The sequence below is a fragment of the Scyliorhinus torazame genome, chromosome 17 (assembly GCF_047496885.1).
Source record: "Scyliorhinus torazame isolate Kashiwa2021f chromosome 17, sScyTor2.1, whole genome shotgun sequence".
Taxonomy (NCBI): Eukaryota; Metazoa; Chordata; class Chondrichthyes; order Carcharhiniformes; family Scyliorhinidae; genus Scyliorhinus; species Scyliorhinus torazame.
The window spans coordinates 173,816,976-173,832,514 of record NC_092723.1 but is presented as its reverse complement, the minus strand read 5'-3'; the positions used below and the strand labels follow the sequence as shown (position 1 = coordinate 173,832,514).

At 50.2% G+C, this 15,539-nt stretch overlaps 1 protein-coding gene across 1 annotated transcript in view; it reads right to left on the bottom strand.

Annotated features, from left to right (window-relative positions):
• Positions 1-2,318, bottom strand: part of antkmt (adenine nucleotide translocase lysine methyltransferase) — a 51,637-nt gene extending 49,319 nt beyond the window's left edge. The window contains exon 1 of the mRNA XM_072481679.1: positions 2,295-2,318. The gene's annotated coding sequence lies outside the window, so the exon portion shown is untranslated. The remainder of the gene's footprint in view (positions 1-2,294) is intronic.
• Positions 2,319-15,539: the final 13,221 nt, after the last annotated feature.

The following is a 15,539-nucleotide window of genomic DNA, read 5'->3' as shown; positions in this document are numbered from 1 at the left end:
CGATGTCCAGGAGGGGGGCGCCGAGCGGTCGGGGGCGCACGCTTGTACATTACGGGAGGCTACCGTTAGTGAGGTCGCGAGTTTCTTGGTCGCCGCGAGGTCGAGCGTACCCCCTTCTAAGAGGCGCTGGCGGATGTATGCCGTCCCTATGCCCATAACGAAAGCGTCCCAGATTAGGAGTTCGGAATGTTCAACGGCCGAAACTGCCTGGCAATCGCAGTTCCTCGCCAGGGCCTGCAGGGCACGCCAGAAATCTTCCAATGACTCACCGGGGAGTTGTTGCCGTGTGGACAGGAGGTGCCTGGCGTGGAGTTTGTTGATCGGCCGGGTGTTGTTCTCTTTCAGAAGCACCACGGCCACAGTGTAGTTGGGCGCGTCCCGGATAAGGAGAAAAATATTGGAGCTGAACCGTGTGTACAGGATCTGGAGTTTCTGTGCTTCTGAGGGTTGTTCTGTCGTTGATCTGATGTAGGCTTCAAAGCAAGCTAGCCAGTGGTCGAAGGACGATGTGGCGTTGTCTGCTTGAGGGTGCAGCTGCAGGCGATCTGGCTTGATGCGTAGGTCCATCGCTGTAAAATCTCTGTTTAATAAATTGATGCACTATCAATTACGACGAGGCGAGAGTAGAGAGTAATCGAGGCTTTATTAAGCAGAGATGTGTTGCCTCCTGCAGCTGCTGCCAAAATGGCTGCAACTCGGTGAGCACACACATTTATACTCCGCCTACTGGGCGGAGCCAGCAGGCAGGGATCTACCCCCGTACCTGTAGTACAGGGGCCTTACCGTATTACTTCTCATATACGTAATATATACAAACAGTGGTGACTACCACACACACGGACAGTGACTCGGGGCTGGGATCGAACCCGGGTCCTCAGCATCATGAGGCAGCAGTACTAATCACTGTGCCACCGTGCTGCCCCATTCTAGTGATTTAATACTAAATTTGACACTGAGCCACATGAGGAGGTACTAGGGTATTTTTGACTGCTTGGCAGCAAAGTGAGACAGCTAGCTGTTTTTTGCCAATAACCTTATATCTCTGCCCTCTGCCTATCATTCCATCCATGGGAACATTTCTCTGCATCTACTTGCTCCAGACCCCTCCTGATATTGAATACCCTCTATCAAATCTCTCAGTCTTTCTTTCTCCAAGGAAAACAGTCCCAATATTTACAATCTCCCCGCGTAATTGAAGTTCCTTATCCCTGGAACCATTCGATAGAATCTTTCCTGCACCCTTGGTAATGTCTCCGCATCCTTCCTAAAGGGTGGTGCCCAGCACAACACAATACTCCAGTTGAGCCTGAACCAGGGTTTTATACAGATTTAACGTAACTTCCTGGCTTATTCACTTTTGTGACGTTTAGTGTACTGTATGTTTTATTCACTGCTCTCTCAACTTGTTCTGTCACCTTCAAAGATGTATGCGCATATCTGCCTTATTCCTTTTTAAATCATTGCCTTTATTTTGTATTGTACCTGTGCATCCTTCCGACCAAAATGAATCACACATTTCTTCCAGGAGGAAAGGGAAGTGGTGGGGAGGCAATTCCAGAGCTTTGGACCCAGGGAGCTGCAGGCATGGCCTCCAGTGGTGCAGCAATCAAATCAAACGTAGCCTCAAGCAGCCGGAATGAGATGAGCGCAGATATCTGGGAGAGTTGTGAGGCTGGCGGAGATCATCGTGATAGGAACGGGACGGGTGGACTATTGAATTTGACGGCAAGGGGGAGCATTTTAAAATCGAGGCACAGGCCGGCAAACACAGGGGAGATGCGTGAATGGGACTCGGTACAAGTGAAGACGCGGACAGTCGAGTTTTAGATGGCCTCAAGTTTACAGAAGGTGGCGGGTGAGAGGCCTGCCAGGAGTGCATTAGAAAAGTCCAGCGCAGAAGTAACAAACTCGTAGCTGCCGTTCACAGACAAACATACACATCAAATCGAGCAAAACGTCCAGACTTTGTCCGAGGTTACTGAATACAACTTTAAAAAAAATGTTTCTCTATAATTTTGCACAAGTATCCATTTGTTATTTCTGCACCAATTCTAACATTTACCAGCTCTGTTATTTTCCAACCATCGGCTGGTTAATATCTCTCAGTTGACTTGAAATGATTACATAATGTTTCTAATCCCTCAGTGCAGTAAGCATGAGCCATTAAGAATACCAAGTGCTCTGTCTGACATTAGATTTTGGCAAAGAATAAACTCAATAAGCGAATGAGATCACACATGAACATCACATCACAAACATACAGCCTTTGAGTATTTCAAGACAATTTCAGATACCTAATATATAATCTTCCGAATGTTGTGGCCGTGGTTGAAGATATTTGAGTCCCTTTGATCCGCTTAATGCTTTGTAATCCATCCAAGGCATCTACAAGCCTCTGTGTAATGATATACTGGTCATGTTTGTGACTAATCTCTAATGATTCTTGCAAGTAATCTTGGTTAATGATTCCTTTACTAATCTGCAATGGTTATGTTACAATTCTTAATATTCAATTACGCTCGCTGTGGCAACAAACGAACTGCGATTATAGAAAGTGAAAGGCGAGATAAACGATTTGTGGTAAAGCGCTGTCCTTACTTCCTGACTCCTTTTCAGTTTCCTCCAATAAAGTGCTTTTGCAAATTGTTCCCTGTTCCACTTTGCAGCTATTGTATTTCAGATTGTAAAATGAAGTGCATTTGGAGTAATTCTACACAGGGTAATGATGTGTTGGGTGTTCTGGATCACAAACAGGTCACCAACACTGGAAGTGGTGCAACTCTTTTTTATTATAAGGTTAACTATATTAACATACTTGAACTGTGGGTAAATGCAATACCAGCTTTAACTGTTGACCCTTGCCTAGTCCTAACCAAGGTGATGCACTCAGCACATGGTGAATGTCTGTGTTGCAGGCTGTGAGCTCTGTGCTCCGAGCTGGCTGCTACTAGAATGAGCGGGAACTCTCCTGTCCCCTGTCTTTATAGTGCGTGTGCTCTCACTGGTGATTGGCTGCGGTGTTGTGTATGCTGATTGGTCCCACTGCATGTCCATCAGTGTGTGTGTGTGTGTCTGCACCATGATATACTGGTGTATATTATGACATCCCCCCTTTTATATAAAGAACATGTGCCTGCGTGACAATAAATATTGTGTAGTGAATGTACCTGACTATGTGTGTGCGTGTTATTTACATGACTATGTACATGAAGCTAATCTATTTACACGGTAAGGTGCCTGGTGCAGAGAAATAGGGTGTCACACCAACAACGAAATGAACATTATATACAAACTACTGGAACGATGAAACAGGATAACAGAACAGATCGAAGAGTCCAACATTGTAAAACTCATAAGTCAAGTCTCTGAGGTGGGCGACGAATTCTGGTTGACCGCCTCAAGGGTGGGTCAGGAGCCACCGGCTGAGGAACGGGCTGGGCCACGGCAGAGTGAGGAGGATGCAGAGTATTCGGAATCTCCACATAGTCCAGGTTGGGGACAACAGGAGGGCATGGCACTGGTGGAGGATCATGTAGCGAGCGTGGAACGAGACGAAGGGCACGCCGATTGCGGCGGCGAATGGAACCATCTGGCAGACGAACCAGGAACGAGCGGGGAGACACCTGCCGAAGAACCACAGCAGTTGCAGACCAGCCACCCTCCGGAAGGTGGATGCGGACGTTGTCATCCGACGCCAGAGCAGGGAGATCAGTCGCCCGAGCGTCATGCGCTGCCTTGTGTTGTGCACGAGACTGTTGCATCCGCTGAAGGACCAGAACGTGGTCGAGGTCTGGGACATGAATGGACGGCACCGTGGTCCTGAGCATGCGACCCATGAGCAGCTGGGCTGGCGACAGGCCCGTGGAGAGTGGGGCCGAACGATAGCAAGGCGAGGTAGAAGTCGGATCCTGCATCGGCAGCCTTGCAGAGGAGCCGTTTGACGATGTGGACGCCCTTTTCCGCTTTGCCATTGGATTGGAGTACAGGGGACTGGATGTCACATGCACAAAGTTGTACCTGCTGGCAAAGTTGGACCATTCCTGGCTGGCGAAGCAGGGGCCATTGTCCGACATCACAGTGAGTGCGATGCCGTGACGAGCAAAGGTCTCTTTGCAGGCACGGATGACCGCCGATGATGTGATGTCGTGCAGGCGTACGACCTTCGGGTAGTTCGAAAAATAGTCTACAATCAGAACATAGTCCCTGCTGAGCATGGAACAGGTCAACGCCTACTTTAGACCAAGGGGACGTGACCAACTCATGGGGCTGAAGGGTCTCACGTGGTTGGGCCGGCTGGAACCGCTGACAGGTGGGGCAGTTGAGCACTGTGTTGGCGATGTCCTCATTGATGCCGGGCCAGTACACAGCTTCTCGGGCCCTCCATCGACACTTCTCCACGCCAAGATGACCCTTGTGTAGCTATTCCAAAACGAGCTGGCGCATGCTGTGCGGGATCACGATGTGGTCCAGCTTCAGGAGGACACCATCGACTACTGCCAGATCGTCTCTGATATTGTAGAACTGCGGGAATTTGCCCTTGAGCCACCCGTCCGTCATGTGGCGCATGACACGCTGTAGTAGGGGGTCAGCTGCAGTCTTGCGCGAATGTGGATAAGGCGTTCATCCGTGGCCAGCAGATTGGAGGCCGTGAAGGCCACATGAGCGTCAACCTGGCAGACGAACCCCTCTGGGTCACACGGGGTGTTGACTGCCCTGGACAGAGCGTCGGCTATGACCAGGTCCTTGCCCGGGGTGTATAGGAGCTGGAAATCGTACCACCGGAGTTTAAGCAGAATGCGCTGGAGGCGAGGGGTCATATCATTCAGGTCTTTTTGTATAATGTTGACCAGCGGGCGATGGTCGGTCTCGACAGTGAATTGGGGGGGGCCGTACACGTAATCATGGCATTAGTAGACCCCAGTCAACAGGCCCAGGCACTCTTTTCGATCTGTGCGTAGCGCTGTTCCATGGGGGTCATGGCACGTGACTCATATGCAACGGGGGCCCATGATGAGGCCTCATCGCGTTGCAGGAGCACCGCCCCAATACCGGATTGACTGGCATCCGTTGAAATTTTTGTTTCCTTCGTGGGATCAAAAAATGCAAATACCGGGGCCGTGGTAAACCTGGTCTTAAACTCTTCCCATTCGCGCTCGTGGGCGGGAAGCCATTGGAAGTCTGTCAGCTTCCTGACCAGGCTCTGGAGAGCTGTGGTATGGGAGGCGAGGTTGTGAATGAACTTCCCCAGGAAGTTGACCACGCCCAAAAATCGGAGGACCGCCTTCTTATCCGCTGGCTTCTGCATCGCCGTGATGGCTGCCACCTTGTCCGCATCCGGCCGCACACCCAACCGGGAGATGTGGTCCCCTAGGAACTTGAGTTCCGTCTGGCCAAAGGAACATTTGGCTCTGTTGAGACGAAGGCCTTGGTCCCGTATTCGTTTGAAAACGTGCTGGAGGTGACTGATATGCAACATAGACGCGCACACCCTCAATGCCCTCCATCATTTGCTCCATGATCCGGTGGAATACTTCTGATGCCGATATAATCCCAAACGGCATCCTGTTGTAGCAGTATCTGCCAAACGGGGTATTAAAGGTACACAGCTTTCTACTGGATCTTTCTAGTTGAATTTGCCAGAATCCTTGCGAGGCGTCAAGTTTGGTGAAGATGTTGGCCTGAGCCATCTCGCACGTGATCTCCTCGCGCTTGGGGATAGGGTAATGCTCCCTCATTATGTTGCGATTCAGATCCTTTGGGTCAATGCAGATCCGGAGCTCGCCGGAAGGCTTCTTTACGCACACCATGGAACTGACCCAGTCGGTTGGTTCCGTCACTCTGGAGAGCACTCCTTGGTCCTGGAAGTCCTGCAGCTGCTGCTTGAGGCGGTCCTTGAGGGGTGCTGGGACTCTGCGTGGTGCATGAACCACAGGCGTGCCGTCTTGTTTGAGCAGGATTTTGTAAGTGTATGGAAGCGTGCCCATGCCTTCGAAAACGTCGCGGTGCTGGTCGATGATGGCATTGAGTTGCGCCCTGAAATCCGCATCCTGGAAGGCAGACGTGTCCTCTGGAGAGAGAGAGTGTACTCGTTGAATGAGGTTTAGGAGTTTGCACGCCTGTGCGCCTAACAGAGAGTCCTTCGAGGAGCCCACGATCTCGAAGGGAAGGTTGGCTTTTTGCGAGTTGTGCGTCACTTCGAGTTGGCATGAACCGGTAGCAGGAATGATGTTGCCATTGTAGTCCACTAGTTGGCAGGTCGACGGAAGAATGGTTGGTTTAACCCCAAGGGTCTGAAAATCTGACCACGCTAGGAGAATAGCGGAAGCACCAGTGTCCAGGCGGAATCGTATCTGGGATCAGTTGACCGTCAGGGTGGCACACCACTCGTCGTCTGGATCAATGCTGCGCACCGACAGCGGCTGGTGGTTTTGATTCGGGGACAGCCTGTTCTTTGTTATAACAGCGACTCGAAAAGGCTCCCTCGGGTCCTCGGTGTCACTGATCTGCGGGAAGTCGGAATCGGACTCGGTGAACGTGGGTTGAATTGCCTGAACGTTCCTGCGAGGCTGGCTGAAGCGATATGAATTGGCAGGCTGAGCTGCTCGACAGCAGGCAGCATAGTGGCCAAGTCTGCCACATCGTAGGCATTGTCGCGATTTTGCAGGACATTGTCGTTTTAAATGGGCGGAGCCACAGTTGCCGCACGTCGGGACGTCAGTACGCTCGTTGCGCCACCGCGCATGCGCGGTGCGGTCCTGCGTGGTGCGCGCCTGCGCATCACATTCCTCCATGTCACCGTCCCCTCATTTGGCGCGTACAAGCACGGGAGGCCGCGAAAAGCGCGTGAAATGGCCGCCCTCATCCAGGCTGCAGCCTTGGAGGTGTTCAATTGTTTGGACCCGTTCCACCTCGTGGGGACCTTGCCGCGACGTTTCAGCCGCCTGTATGTGGGAGTACTGGCTGGCGGTATTGTCATGCAGGACACAGGTCTCAATGGCAGTCGCTAGGGTGAGTTTTTTAATTTTGAGGAGCTGCTGACGCAGGGGGTCCGACAGAACACCAAATACGATCTGGTCGCGTATCATGGAGTCGGAGGTGGGCCCGTAACCGCAGGACTGCGCAAGGATGCGGAGGTGTGTTAAAAAGGATTGGAAAGGCTCCAGATTATATTTAATGGAATTCAAATTTTACCATCTGCCATGGTGGGATTTGATCCCAAGTCCCCGAAGTATTATCCTGGATTACAAGTGCAGTGATAATACCACTATGTATCTCCGTTAATTCCCGGCACCCCCCCTAATTCAGGATGTAAGGGTGGAAATGTGGGCTGGATCTTCATAGAATAAGGAAGGCTCTGTGGATCTTTAAAAATGGGGGAAAGGACCCAATTCCAGGATTCCCGGAACCATTCCCGGCACCCCCAATTTGCAGTTGCGAGGGAGAAGTGTGCGAGCCAGCACCTTGCATTCCTGATCCGGCTGGCTCCATTGAGGGATAGGCATTTCCTGGCCCTCTGTAATGTTTGTGGAGTCAGATCCTCTTCTCAAAGACTCATGGTTGACGGCCTCTCTGAAGAATTGTGAACCATAGTCTAGCTATTGGAACCTCTTGAAAGATAACTTCAAAAGGCTTACCTATACCCCCCAATTCTAACTCATGCCCCACACCCATCCCAAAATGGCCCCTCATACTCCTCATAACAAGCTATGACCCACATAGCTTGCACGGGGCAGCACGGTAGCATAGTGGTTAGCACAATTGCTTCACAGCTCCACGGTCCCAGGTTTGATTCCCGGCTTGGGTCACTGTCTGTGCAGAGTCTGCACGTTCTCCCCGTGTGTGCGTGGGTTTCCTCCGGGTGCTCCGGTTTCCTCCCACAGTCCAAAGATGTGCAGGTTAGGTGGATTGGCCATGCTAAAATTGCCATTAGTGTCCAAAATTGCCCTTAGTGTTGGTTGAGTGGGGTTACTGGGTTATGGGGATAGGGTGGAGGTGTGGGCTTAGGTAGGGTGCTCTTTCAAAGAGCCGGTGCAGACTCGATGGGCCGAATGGCCTCCTTCTGCACTGTAAATTCTATGATTCTATGATTCTATGAATTCCCAATGACCCCTCACAGCCTCCATGCTTAATCACTCCCAGCACTTATGCCCTCCATGACAAATCACACAACCTCATGGCTATTCACTCAGTGTACACTCTGTACAGAACTAATGAACCCTACAGTAACAATGGCATATTGGAAAAGTTTTAAAAGAGCCATTAAAAAACTGGTGCCACTACAACCCTATAAAAGTGTGGATCAACCAGACCTTTAATGTATCAAAAGCATAACCTATAAGCACGCTGGTGTCTCTTCATCTTGTGTAAATAAACATTGAGCCATTGACAATATAGATCCATGAAAAAAAATTGCGCTGTTAATCAGTCAATGTTTTCTCTTCTCTGCAACTTTTTCAACAAACCAATTGAAGTCTGGGCTCTCAGCCAAGCCTCATGATGTATTTTTGCCTGAGAGCCCAGACTTCTATTAGTTTATTACATCTACTGGAGTCTCCAGATTAATTTGGTTTGAGCAAAATACATACTTCTCTTGTGATCAGGAATCAAATATCTAGAATCATGGAAAATTACAGCACAGGAAGAGGCCATTCAGATCATTGCACCTTTATTGGCTGAGGACAGCTGTCCAGCCTAATTCCACTTCCCAATTGTTCTTTTGCTTTTCTATGTTTTACCACTTTCATTGTGGTAACCAGAGTCATAGGGTTGGGTATTGCGCACTTGGTTTGAAGGCAGACGGTCACATAAAATCCAACAGGCGATCTGCCCACCATCTACCCGCCTGCTCCTAACCTGCCTCAAATTTTGCCGGCACGGTAGTACAGTGGTTAGCACTGTTGCTTCACAGCGCCAGGGTCTCAGGTCCGATTCCCGGCTTGAGTCACTGTCTGTGCGGAGTCTGCACGTTCTCCCCGTGTCTACGTGGGTTTCCTCTGGGTGCTCCGGTTTCTTCCCACAAGTCCCATAAGACGTGCTGTTAGATGAATTGGACATTGTGAATTCTCCCTCTGTGTACCCGAACAGGCACCGGAATGTGGCGACTAGGGGCTTTTCACAGTAACTTCATTGCAATGTTAATGTAAGCCTACTTGTGAAACTAATAAAGATTATCTTACAGAGGAGCGGTGGGAGAAACATTGGGCATCCCACCAGTCCTTGGGCTTATTGAGGCCCTTAAGTAGCCGGTTAATGGCAGCTTAATGCCCTCATCACACCCCTGCAGGTATTTTACCCATAATGGCGGGGAAGGTCCACACCATGTGGAAGCCCAGTAGCGTTAACTGTTCGGGTTAGTGTTGGACAAGAGTGGCAGGACTTCCTTTGCAGGTGCCACGAGCTGATCAGAGGCATGCACCCCCCCCCCCCATCCCCCCCCTCAAAGAGATCATCCCCCCTTTTAACCCTCTCCCCAGCCTCACCCCCTCACTGACCCTGGATGTACCTGACCTCCTCTGCATGATGGGGCTGCCTGGAGTGCCAGCAGTAGCCACTGATGTGTTGGGTGCTCTTGATCTGTGGAACACATACAGGCCACCAACACTTAAAATAGTGCAACACTATTTTATTAAGTTAGAAACTGTTGAACATACTTTCACTGTGGGTTAACACGATGTTAGATTAAACTAAAGACCTATGCCTGTTATAACCAGTCTATGCACTCAGCACATGGTGAAGATCTGTGCTGTAAGCTGTAAGCTCTGTCCTTCTAAGAGGCTGCATCCCAAATGAGCGGGAACTCTGATGCCCCCTGTCTTTATAGTGAGTGTGCTCTAACTGGTGATTGGCTGCGGTGTTGTGTGTGTTGATTGGTCCCGCTGTGTGTCCATCAGTGTGTGTGTATCTGCACCATGATATACTGGTGTATATTATGACAGCCACCACTCCCAGCTAGCGCTGCTGGGACTAGGGCTGCTGGACATCCGTTTGGCTGGTAGCGCTCTAAGTTGAGAGACCTCCTCCTGAGATAGGGACAGGAGAATAGTGTTAAAGCTATTAATGTTATTCCCAGTTTTAAAGTGCCTTGGGCCATGGCAGGCAGCAAGTCCAACCCAAAGAGACACAGAATGAGGCCATTTGTTCCATTAAGACAATTTTGGCTCTTTTAAGACCACAGGACCATTAGACATAGGAGCAGAACTGGGCCAATCTGCCCATCAAGTCTGCTCTGCCATTCAATCATGGCTGATATGTTTCTCGTCCGCATTCTCCTGCCTTCTCCCCTTAACCCTGTGGTGTTGGGTTCTCTGGTGCACAGATGAGCCAACACAGTTGTATGTGGTACAGCTCTATTTTATTTTAACTCTTATCTACAGTTCGTTCTGGATACTCTGCACGTGCTGTCTCCCTGAGTGTGTCGTGTAGCAGGTCTGTCCTGGTCCTCCTCTCCAGCTAATACTGACCACCAGGTGTCGTGTTTGTGCTTTTATATCTTTCTGTGATTGGTTGTGGTATTGTGTGTTCTGGTTTGTCTGTTGGTGTGTCTATCATGATGTGTGTGTTTGAATATCATGACATCTCCCCTTTTTACAAAGGTATGTGCCTACGTGGTTATAAATATAATTGTGTCGTGAGTGCATCTAAGAGTGTGTGTGTGTGTTGTGTACAGCGTGTGTATATGACGTAACTATTTACATGGGGCGATGTCGGGTGCGTCACACTAACAAGGTTGTACCATAACAAAACATGAATGCGAGAGAAAAAAAAAAACTTGAACAGTGGTCCGGTCAGACGATATCTGGAACGATAAACAACAACAGGTTATAATACAGAAGTGTTTGACTTTTTGAACGTATGAACAGCGTTATAAGTCCAGTCTAATGGGTGACCGCCTCAAGAATAGGCTGGTCCTCAAGCCGTTCAGCTGTGGAGATTTGGGTTCACATTGGTTCACCTTGGACTGTTGGAGGTGATATTGCTGCCGAAGTCTCTACTTTTCCATTTGTTGTACTTCGTGCAGTGCTTGGTTTTTCATTCGTGCAAATATAACATTCAACATCTTTGTTAGTGTTGCCTTGGCTGTGGTTTGGTTCTGGTGGCGATGGAAGGGGCATGATCCGTGGCATCTCCACGAAGTCATCCTTGGGAACCAGTGGAGGATCCGGCGTGTGCGTACGGTTCAGTTGCGAGCGTGGAAGGCGGCGTAAAGCTCGCTGATTGCGCCTACGCACCAATCCATCCGCCCTGCATGCCAGGAACAAGGTGGAGTCTTTTTTCTTTTTATGTATGTGGTGGACGGCATCTTGTAGCCGATGGGTCGTTGCCATCGAAGAAGCACCATCACTAATATCATGCAAGGCGATGACTGTGCCAGATGTGGAAGTTGGCCGAGACCGTGCACGCTGGTTCCGGCCACCTGCTGTGCCGGAAGGGCGACTCCGCAGAGAAACGTCGAAGCATGTCGCCTTGGAGAGAGAATTGTTGCTCGCATCAACGTCTGGCGATGGCGCGAATTGGTGTGTCCGTCTTGGACCGCCGGTGCTGGTCGCCACTGCCGACCCAGTGGGACTGCCACGCGATCCATTCCCTGTCGCCGTGGCATCCGCTGTCACCCTGAGCGTGCCATCACCGAGGCCGCGACACCGCCCGTCCGGAGCAAGGTCTGGCGTGCGCGAATCAGAGTCGGCGCTTGGCTGCTCCCCATCTGGAGTCCGGTCTGCCTTCCATCGATGCTCCCCGTCCGGAGTCCCAACAGGTTCACTGGAGGCAGCCGAACTTCCCTGAAGCTGCACTTCTGGAGTCGGAACATGCAGGAATGCACCGACCAGTGGAGAGGCTCGAGCCATCGAGGGTGGAAGCGGTGCGCCGCCACTGCAGTCGTCAGTGGTCCCACCGTGATCGTCGAGTGCCTCGGTACGCACTAGGCGAGGTCTGTCACCTTGGATCTTTTGCATGGGAAGTGGGATGCTGTCGTCACTCGTCTCACATCCCGTGGATAGATCCTCATTAGCAGCTTGCTGTTCACTAGGGTTGGGTAAATTGTCAGAGTTTTCATCTGGTGGTGCACACCATGTCGGTGGACTGTCATTGTCTTGCCGTTGTCCTTCATTTGGGCTTTTCTTCTTTGGAATTTTAAATCTTCCCCCAGACATTGCAGAACCTTGTTTATTACCCCCAAACTCTCCCATATGTATGGTCTCGAATATAGGATCCAATGTTTCTATCGACATTGTACTATTTTCCAAAGAACATTCTGTTTCACTTTTCTTCTCAGGTACCTCATATGTATCTTTGTATAATGTACATGCCTTCATGGTCTCTGGGTCTGATTTTGCTGGGACTGGCATGGTCACAGTCTCTCTTTTACTGTTCTCAATTGCCCACATTATACTCCCCATACATAACTGCTTAATCACTGGGGTTAGTGTGGTACAATGGATAATCGGGTCAACCTTATCTGCATCTTCACCATTAGTGGAAAGCACACTTGGTTCACTTGAAACTGCTGCGGGTTTTAAATTCGTTATCTGGCTACTCGATGTCGGTGTCCTCAGGATTCTTGCTCCAATGTTCTGCTCATTTATCAGTGGAGTGTGTATAGGTTCAATGCAATTAATGTTCCCCTCAAGGTTTGAAGAGTCATTACTGACTAACTGCTGGTCTCCGAAGTTGGGACTTTGCGGCGTTGTGTTGAAGGGAGACATTTGTCCCTGCTGTAGATATGATTCAGGTTGAGTTATTTCCATTACCTGAGGATCAATGTCTTGTCCATTTTTTTGATCCGTACTAAAACACTGGCAATTCTCAGTCTGCTCCTTGCAAGTTAAACATTCAATTAATTTCTTTAGCAAATCCTCAGCATCCTTCTGTGACCGTGCAGCATTATTAATCTCTGTTCGGCTATAATGATCCTGAAGGTCAGCGCATAAACCTTTTTCCTTCGGGCTTGGAAGAGGCGATTCCTTTGGCTTGTCTTCAGTTGGGCTGGAACAGTCTTCAGCGCTGTGCCCTTCATTGTAGCATGAGAGACCGTCATGGTCATGCTGCTGTGTAGTGGAGCATGGTAGGCTGTTATAGCCTTCTTGCTGTTCACGTGAGCATGGCAGACTTGCATCGTCTGCCGCTGGTTGGTCAGGAGAGGTTGCTAGACCCTCATGGTCTTGTTCCTGCAAGGACCGCACATTGGAGTCTTGCGTTGCTTCTATCGTGGAGGCTGTCCACGAGCTCTCTGTGGAGGCTTGTGACACTGGAGTCACTTCTTGTTCGTGCAAGGACTGCGCTCTGGAGTCTTGCGTTTCTGCAATTGTGGAGTCTGTCCACGAGCTCTGTGTGGAGGCTTGTGACTCTGGAGTCACTTCTTGTTCATGCAAGGACTGCGCTCTGGAGTCTTGCGTTTCTGCAATTGTGGAGTCTGTCCACGAGCTTGCTGTGGAGGCTTGTGACTCTGGAGTCACTTCTGGTTCATGCGAGGACTGCGCTCTGGAGTCTTGCATGTCTTCTTTCATAGAGTCGGGAATGTTGAGCGGGACGTGGACCACGCTCTGTGTGGCAGCAGGGCGCTCTCCGTGTGCTTGCACCACTCCCTGTCTGTTAATGTCAGGCTGCAGCATCATCCTGCACTGATGAGTCGGGACGTCATATCTGCTGGGTTGAAGATCCTCAAATCCGAAAAATGAATCCGCATCTGCGTCGGATTCAATGTGGGGGCCGCCAATGTGCAACACGAAAGGTTCGTCCGAGTCATAGTCGTATAGGACCACGGAGCTATCATTGGGCTTGCGAGGTCCGGAAACACTGTAAAGATCATCATCGAAGTATTCGAGGTCGGAATCATCGGCTTGTGCGTAGGTAACTGCTTGTCGGAGGGTTCTTCGGAGGTCAAATTCATCTCCTGGGTTAATTTGCGGCAATGTGCTGTCATTCCAGGTGAGGGAAGGTTGTTTTACAGCTTTAACAGATTTTTGTTTTTTTGATTTGGGACGTTTCCCTTTTAAATTGGATTTGGGACGTTTCCCCTTTAAATTGGTGCGGTCTGGGGCCTCTGACATCCTGACGCTCGGTATGTAGCACGTAGGAAGCGACTGCGCATGCTCAGATCGCTGTTCCTTTACCGATGGCCGTTTTCTTGACTGCGCATGCGCAGCACCTCGCGCATGCGCAAACGAAACTTCCGGTTCTGCGCACTGCTCGCGCAACTGTGCTAGCGTGATACCTTTAGCAAGATGGCCGCCGACCTCGACCCAGCCCTCTCTCAGGCCCGGGATTTCGGCCTCTGGGAATTCGGGCTCCGGGATCCCGGCCACGAGGTGAGTACTGCCGCTTTTCTTACCTTTACTTGCCGATTGGATTGCGTTTTCTTCACAGTACTTGGAGAATTTGTCCAGGACTGCCTGGTAATCGTACCTTTGCTGCCTCCTGAAGAACCTGAACCTTGTGAATATTTCTCTTGCCCTTGCACCGGCGATGGTGAGGAGAAATTCAACTTTTTCGCTATCATCCAGGTCTTGGAGTTCAGCTGCCATCAGGAACAATTCGAACACTTGCCGGAATCGCCGCCAGTTTTCGCGGATATCGCCGTGGCACTGGAGCGGCTGCGGAACCGGGAGCTCTATCATTTTGCCTGGGCACTGCTGGTTGTCTGTGTACACTGAGGTATGCCGGCAGGTATCGATCCACTCCTGTACCATGTGGTGTTGGGTTCTCTGGTGCACAGATGAGCCAACACAGTTGTGTGTGGTACAACTCTATTTTATTTTAACTCTTATCTACAGTTCGTTCTGGATACTCTGCACGTGCTGTCTCCCTGAGTGTGTCGTGTAGCAGGTCTGTCCTGGTCCTCCTCTCCAGCTAATACTGACCACCAGGTGTCGTGTTTGTGCTTTTATATCTTTCTGTGATTGGTTGTGGTGTTGTGTGTTCTGATTTGTCTGTTGGTGTGTCTATCATGATGTGTGTGTTTGAATATCATGACAAACCCCTGATCCCCTTATTAATCAAGAACCTATCTATCTCTGCCTTAAATACACTGAGTGACTTGGCCTCCACAGCCTTCTGCGGCAATGAGTTCCACAGATTCACCACCCTCTGGCTGAAGAAATTCCTCCTCATCTCTGTTTTAAAGGATCGTCACTTCAGTCTGAGGCTGTGCCCTCTGCTTCTAGTTTCTCATACCAGTGGAAACATCCTCTCCACATCCACTCTATCCAGGCCTCTCAGTATTCCATCAGTTTCAATGAGATCCCCCCCTCATCCTTCAAAACTCCATCGAGTACAGACCCAGTGTCCTCAACTGCTCCTCAGAGGACAAGTCCTTCATTTCGGGGATCATTCGTGTGAACCTCCTGTGGACCCTCTCCAGGGCCAGCACATCCTTCCTTAGATACGGTGCCCAAAACTGCTCACAATACTCCAAATGGGGCCTGACCATAGCCTTATGCAGCCTCAGGTGTACATCCCTGCTCTTGTCCCTTTAGTACGAAGTCTTACAACACCAGGTTAAAGTCCAACAGGTTTGTTTCGATGTCACTAGCTTTCGGAGCGCT